Below are 8,705 nucleotides of genomic sequence, written 5' to 3'. Positions count from 1 at the left end.
AATAAACACCTACACCAAGTTTGAACATTCTAGCTCAGGGCTTGCCACGAGACGCGAGTAATTACTCGCGCGCATGCTACGCTCGCGTAAAACCAAATTTACGTGAGTGATTAAGTACTCGCGCAAATATAAAAAATAATTTAATCAGAAATAATTGAATATCGTAATATAAAAAGCCGTAAACAATTTGTATGCCTTCATATCGATGCACTATTGCGCAGGCGGCGTGTCTTTCCAGTGCCAACTGTTGTTACTAACAAGGCATTGACCTAATAAACACATACACCAAGTTTGAACATTCTAGCTCAATTAAAAGTTATCGTGTCCCAAAGCATCAACCAATCAAATTGCTTATCTCTGCTTACCCTAAGCGGAAAATGCTCATCTTCGAACTCCATCAAGGCATTGACCTAATCAACACATACACCAAGTTTGAACATTCTAGCCCAATTAGGAAGAGAGTTATCGTGTCCCAAAGCATCAACCAATCAAATTGCTTATCTCTGCTTACCCTAAGCGGAAAATGCTCATCTTCGAACTCCATCAAGGCATTGACCTAATAAACACATACACCAAGTTTGAACATTCTAGCCCAATTAGGAAGAGAGTTATCGTGTCCCAAAGCATCAACCAATCAAATTGCTTATCTCTGCTTACCCTAAGCGGAAAATGCTCATCTTCGAACTCCATCAAGGCATTGACCTAATAAACACATACACCAAGTTTGAACATTCTAGCTCAATTAGGAAGAGAGTTATTGTGTCCCAAAAAGTGTGACGGACAGACAGACGGACAGACAGACGGACGGACGAACCCATTTTAATAGTTAATAGTCCCCTGCTTTCTTCGAAAGGCGGGGGACAACAATTGGATGATAACTTTTGGCGTTAGAGCGTTCACAAGAAATTGTGACCGACAGACGGACCGACGGCAATATACGTCCACATTTCAATGTGGGCGTATAAAAAACAACAGGTATGCAATGCCTGTTGAAAACTCGATCTTACCTGCTCTCGCTTCGGCTTGTTTTTTTTCAACAATTCGTAATGTCAGGCAACCAAACCTCTGTCAATTCACTCAGATATGTTTTTTCTTCGATCTAGTCGTTTTGATTTGCATAAATACTCCCACAAAACGATATCATAGCCACTTGTTTCCAATATTTACATCATTTTCATTTTGTCACTGCCGCCATGCGCTGACGTCACACAAAACGATCCGCAGTGAATTTTAAAAATCATAACATATAAAAATTAGCCACAAATAAAATTCAATATAGATTGAAATGCATGTTTTGCATTTTTTTATGCATAATACAAAACTTCACACTGGTTAAACTTCACAAAAATTATGAGCAAGCACTATCAGGGGCGGATAACTCACTGTCATCGGGTTATTTATAGAAGTATATTTTGTCCCATCAAACACCAATTATGGAAAAAATATTTGATACCGTTCTTTGGTAAATACCTTAAAATTAATATTTCTGAAATTCATAACTGCTCTTCGGCATTTTGACAAGCCTAAACCGACTATTAAATTTACTATATTTTCTAAAACATCATGTGGAAAATAAGATGAATTTATTTTTGGAATTTTTTTTAAATTTTAATTTATGAAGCGTCAATACTCGAATATGTGCAGGATTTTTTTTTATATAGGCCTATATATAAAGTTTTTTTTTTCTTTTAAAATGCTGTTTGGTAAATCCAACAAACTACAAATGGTTCAAATTATTTATTATAATTGTTTTTTTTTTCTTAAATAGTAGGCCTATTTGATATATATCACATAATATTGTATTTATAAATATTTTTTCAATTACAGGACCTGTCACAGCTTGTGTTACTCTGCCAAAACCCCATTAAGTTGATTTTTAAAAAAAAAAACATTGTTTAAATCACAAAAATTAGGCAAATTTTATCCTATAGCTCCCATTTTAAAATTGCTTACATGAAAAGCTACGGTACTAAAAAAATTAGGCAAATTTTATTCTTTAGCTCCCATTTTAAAATTGCTTACATGAAAAGCTACTAAAATGGCCGAATGGTTAACACATAAGGAGTAGGGTCGTCTCATGCGTCAGTGAAACGTCTATACATATTCGGCGAATATCGGTAGAATACAGCAACATCAGCAACAAAACCAGCGGCTGCCAGGCAAATTTTATTCTTTAGCTCCCATTTTAAAATTGCTTACATGAAAAGCTACTAAAATGGCCGAATGGTTAACACATAAGGAGTAGGGTCGTCTCATGCGTCAGTGAAACGTCTATACATATTCGGCGAATATCGGTAGAATCCAGCAACATCAGCAACAAAACCAGCGGCTGCCAGGCAGGATACGCCCACATTTTCGAGAGATGGATAGAGAACAAGCTAACAAGAAAGTGATTTTTCCTACTATCAAGGGCCATAATTCAGGAAATTACAATTCAATATGCGCGAATATCGAAAGGAACTAAGATCTTTGTGTTATAAACTTAAATTTCAAGTTTCAACAAAATTGGATAAAAATTGTGACCTCTATAGGGTCGATATACCATATTTTTACACTATTTGCAAATCAAAACGACTAGATTGAAGAAAAAACATATCTGAGTGAATTGACAGAGGTTTGGTTGCCTGACATTACGAATTGTTTAATAAAATCGAACCGAAGCGAGAGCAGGTAAGATCGAGTTTTCAACAGGCATTGCATTCCTGTCGTTTTTTATTATATATTGTCTGGTACGACATGGTGTATATATACGGATAGAAGGCCAGATTCCATGATGTATTTTGATATTAAAAGGATATTCATGTTTTCTATCTTCATCTACTTTATTCCTCGTTTCCTTTCTTTCTGGTTCAGCTTCACCTTTATTGGCTGCAACTGAAAATATTAGTAATTAACTGATTTAGTCATTTATTATGTATAACAATAGTCCCGGCATTTTAACTCAATTTCGCAACCATTCTGGGCAGTTGCTGCAATAGAAATGCTGACCACGGTTTATGGTTGGTCAAGACATACATTATCACTACAAAAATGTTCCTGTCCGAAATCCGTGTCAAATCAGCAAAAATCCAAAATGGCTGCCAGTTTTGACTGGAAAATGCCAATTTTTATCCAATATCACAATATGATCGAGTTTGGTATCAAAATATATCCTTTTGGTGTAGCTGAATCCAATTCCATACACATTTTGGTGATTAGTCATACTGCGGAGTAAATATTGGGAAATAATTCCATATGGCGGCCTGTTTTGACAGGAAAAGTTGAATTTTACAAAATGACCACATTTGGTGTCAAAATATACGTTTGGAGCCAGCCACTCTCAGCTCTCAGGATCAGGAAAATTTGAGTTCTGTGGCACATGGTAGAATTGATTTGACGTCCATGTGAGCCATGACATACCATACATTGACACTTGGTTAAGGGATTATGATTAAGCCCTAAAGATCTATGAAATGAAATGAAATGAAATGGGGTTTAACGTCCTACTGTTCTGCTCCTAAACTGGGCTAATGAAGACGGGCATACGCCATACAGTGTGCTATGAGGGAAATTTTGCCCGGGCAGCGGCACTACGGCCTACTCTTATATCGAATTCCAACTGCCAAGGGATCTTTTACATGAACGGCAATGTTTACACGGGACCTTGGTTTTTCGTCCTATCCAACGACTAGACAGCTGTCCTTGTCAGGCCCTCCATCCTGCATCACTGACAAGGGATCGAACACCCAACCTCCAGGCTAGCGAGCCAGCGCCTTACCCACTTAGCCACCCCTAAGGATCTGAACATGAACATAGTTAGCTGCTATCAAGAACTAAACGACCTGTGAGTAAAGAAAAACAAGCATTAAAATAAAAAGGGTACCTGTCACGTTTCATTTGATTCTGTTCCCTAATGAGGGGAGGGGTAGGGGATTAGAATTGAAAGTAGACTGACAACCCCAAGAACGAGGAGACTATCAAGATACACTTTAAGCCAGGCCAAGGAAGTTCCTGGTGACAGATAAAATGTCAATAGAGTAACCTCACCAGCAAAGATAGGTTGCCAGGCAACAAAACATACACCCACAGCAGCTAAATCGTCCGGGCGGTCATATATTTATTCTTTTGTAGGTAATCAGGGGGCATTTAATAGACAATTTCATACAGATGACATTATAATTTTCGTCGTTTGAGGGTTCACAAGGTTCTAAAAACTAAGACAAGGGCTGTAACTCTGGAAGTAATCACAGAAATTGTTGAAATTCGACAGGCTTTTCCGTTTTACTAATTCAAATGATGCATATCAACTTCAAACAGCTCGGATGATAACTGTTGTCATTAGAGCGTTCACAAAATTCAACAAAGTGAAACAAGGGCCATAACTCTAGATGTAATTAACGGAAATTGCTGAAATTCAATAAGCTTCTTTGTTTTACTAATTTAAATGATGCATATAAATTTCATACAGATCGGTCGATAACTTTTGTCGTTAGAGCGTTCACAAGGTGCAACAAAGTGAAACAAGGCCCATAACTCCAGAAGAAATTAACGGAAATTGCTGAAATTAAATAGGCTTCTTCATCTCACTAATGCAAACAAAATATATCAATTTCAAAACAATCAGATGATAAATGTAGTCTGTAGAGTGTTCACAAGCAATTGTGGACGACAGACGGACGGACAGACGGACGGGGGTGACGGCAATATACGACCACATTTCCATGTGGGCGTATAAAAACGATCCGGTCGCTTGTGTTGCAATTTTCCTAAATTCATTCAGATAAATAAATAAAAGTAAGACAAATTAATTGATTCTGAATATTACGAAAATATTAATCCAGTTGTGAAATCTATTCTGGAAGTCATCCGTGGAAATTAGGGTCTGAATGGGGAATTTACATCATCATGAAACAGGGACATATTCTGTACATTGAGTGCGATTGGTTTTTAGTATGTCTGAATTTTGTTGGAACAAGGGAAGGGCAGCCGAAAAAGGGGACACAATGTTTTCATTAGGGTGGGCATTTCCTTGAGTATTTAATGTAACTGTCGAAATTTGAGGGCACATTTTCGGAAGGGAAGGCACATAGCCACCCCCGCTCCCTCCCCATACTAAATGCTTTATAAATATGTTAGATGTGCAAGTAATTAATGAGTGTCATCTACAGTACGGCCGCTGCGACGCTTTGATGAAACACGATTATCGTGTCGTTTTTTGTTGAAAATTGCCACAATAATTAACTTGGTGTAGCAGTCGGTATCGTGTGCCATGATAGTCGTGTGACACGATAGGCCTCTGTGTAATCTTACATGTAAAATTAACGGTATTTCTATTGAGTGGCGTTCACTGGAAGATTGGAATCCGCCGAAACTTGATCCAGAACTGTATTGCTGGGAGAAGGACACTAAATTGAAAACATTACAACCGGTAAACTTGCTCCAGAGTCTGCCATGTGGCTCATCAGATGTGGATGCAAGAGTGACAGCTCATGTAGTATGCGTGCTTGTAGCTGTACTAGGGATGGCTTAGAATATACAATATTTTGCGCTTGTACTGTCACAGGTTGCAGCCAGAAACACGACTAAAGGATTAAACTGGATATGGCCTAGTTTTGTGGACGTTATGTTGCCGTTTTGCGGGTAGAATTAGTTTTTTTAAATGTTCAACAAACAGCTTGTGTCTCCCTTTTCAGGACCGACCCATGTGGCCCTGGAGCCCCTGATAGGAATGTATGTGGTGTTTCCTATCACTCATACGCTCCTATGTCCAGAAATATATAGTTTGTCTCTAGATATAGTTTGGTTCGATGAAATAATCGCTATCAACCACCGCTAACGAGTTAAAGGGCCATATTGTCTGGCATGTTTGATTGTACTATCATCTAATTACCCTACAACATAATAAATGATTTTAGTGTATTCCCTGACCCCAGAAACATACGGTTAGACACCAAAATTATCATCCTAGAATAAATACTATGGGAGCTATAGGGGGGTATTTGATGTGGCGGCCGTCTTGGACGCCATCTTGAATTTCTCAAAACGCTCAAGGGTGACCGAGGTTCATCCGGCAGATTCTGAAAGAGGACACCCCAGGCTACTAAAATCGATCATAAAAAAAACTTTGTATACAATTTCCAGGTTCAGCCATAGTTCTGCAGGACTATACACTAAGTTTCATCACTCTCTATCAGATAGTATCAAAGTCAAAGAAATTGCTTAGCTCTCCTTAGCTTTAGCGGGAAATGTTAATCATTGAACTCAGTCAAGACATTCACCTAATGAACATCAAGTTTAAAGATTCTACCTCAATTACAAGCAGAGTTGTAATATTCCAAAGCCTTGACCAATCAAATTGCTTATCACTCCTTAGCCTAAGCAGAAAATTCTCATCAAAAATAGTCATGGTAATGATATAATGAATCTATACTTGGAGTTTCATCACTCTCACTTAATTATAACCGAAGTTATCATTCCCAAAAGCATCAACCAATCAAATTAGTTATCTCTGCTTACCGTAAGCAGACAATGTTCATCGTCGAACTCCATGCACCTAATGAACGCCTACACCAAGTTTGAACATTCTACCTCATTTAGAAGAGAGTTATTGTGTTTCAAAGTCTCAACTAATCAAATTGCTTATCGCTCTGCTTACCCTCAGCAGAAAATGTACATTATCAAACTTAGTCATGGTATTGATATGATGAAACTATATACCAAGTTTCGTCACTCTCACTTAATTAGAACTAACGTTATCGTGACCCAAAGCATCAACCAATCAAATTGCTCATCTCTGCTTACTCTTAGCAGAAAATTCTCATCTTTGAACTCCATCAAGGCATTCACCTAATAAACACCTACACCAAGTGTGAACATTCTAGCTCAATGAGAAGGAGAGTTATTGTGTCCCAAAGTCTCGACCAATCAAGTTGCTTATCGCTCTGCTTACCCTGAGCAGAAAATGCTCATTATCGAACTTAGTCAAGGTATTGATGTAATGAAACTAACACCAAGTTTCATCACTCTCACTTAATTAGAACTAAGGTTATTGTGTCCCAAAGCATCAACCAATCAAATTGCTTATCTCTGCTTACCCTTAGCAGAAAATACTCATCTTCGAACTCCATCAAGGCATTCACGTAATAAATACCTACACCAAGTGTGAACATTGTTGCTCAATTAGAAGTAAAGCTATTGTGTTCCAAGATCTCGACAAATCAAATTGTTTATCACTCTGCTTACCCTGAGCTGAAAATGCTCATTATCGAACTTAGTCAAGGTAATGATGTAATGAAACTATACACCAAGTTTCATATCTCTCACTTAATTGGAACTAAAGTTATCTTGTCCCAAAGCATCAACCAATCAAATTGCTTATCTCTGCTTACCCTAAGCAGAAAATGCTCATCTTGGAACTCCATCAAGGCATTGACATTGTAAACACCTACACCAAGTTTGAACATTCTAGCTCAATTAGAAGGAAAGTTATTGTGTCCCAAAAAGTGTGATGGACAGACACACAGATGGATGAACCGTGCAATAGTGAAAGTTGCGACATTCCACATGTTTTTTTTCACCGAGCTTAAATTCACGACCATAATTTCTCAGCTTAACCGCCTTATTAAAGCCTCCAATACCCGTTATTTTCGGAATAAATGTGGGCTGTTCATTTTCAAATGGTTTACTGCATATCTGACAAACAGGTGATATTGTATCCATCCGTGTCTCAACATTTGAATCATTTTGTGAATTAAATTCGCCACATGCTTCAATAGGCATTATCAGCTTCCGCAGTGACTTGGGAGTGGCCCCAGTCGACATACCCCTACGCTGCTACCGCACAGAGACATTCCAAATGAAATTTAGTTGATACTGGATGAATGTCATTGTATTAGGTCGAAGGTAGGAGTATCATTAATCTCCAATCCCTAATTGGTAATCTAAATCCCTATTTGGAATTTCTCCTATATAGACACAGGGGAATCACTTAATCACTAAAATGTACAAACGAAACATTCCCTATATAGTCATTTATCGCGATATGGTATTTTCAGACCCAACTACCATATCATGTGGCCAAAGATAGGTTGCCAGGCAACTAAACATACGCCCACAGCAGCTAAATCGTCCGAGCAGTCGACAAGAGTTGTCGTATATTTGTTCTTTTGTAGGTAATTAGGGGGCATTTAATAGACAATTTCATACAGATGACATTATAATTTTCGTCGTTTGAGGGTTCACAAGGTTCTAAAAACTAAAACAAGGGCTGTAACTCTGGAAGTAATCTACAGAAATTGTTGAAATTCGACAGACTTTTTCGTTTTACTAATTCAAATAATACATATCAATTTCATACAGATCGGATGATAACTTTTGTCATTCGAATGTTCACAAGGTTCAACAAAGTAAAACAAGGGCCATAACTCTAGAAGTAATCGACAGAAATTGCTGACATTCAATAGGCTTCTTCATTTCACTAATTTAAATGATGCATATGAATTTCATACAGATTGGGTGATAACTTTTGTCGTTCAAGCGTTCACAAGATTCAACAAAGTGAAACAAGGGCCATAACTCTAGATGTAATTAACGGAAATTTGCTGAAACTCAATAGGCTTGTTCGATTTACTAAATTAAATGATACCTATAAATTTCATACAGATCGGATAATAACTTTTGTCGTTAGAGCATTCACATGGTACAACAAAGTGAAACAAGGGCCATAA

The sequence above is a fragment of the Patella vulgata genome, chromosome 1 (assembly GCF_932274485.2).
Source record: "Patella vulgata chromosome 1, xgPatVulg1.2, whole genome shotgun sequence".
In the NCBI taxonomy this organism is placed as follows: domain Eukaryota; kingdom Metazoa; phylum Mollusca; class Gastropoda; family Patellidae; genus Patella; species Patella vulgata.
Note: the sequence above shows the minus strand (reverse complement) of the source record.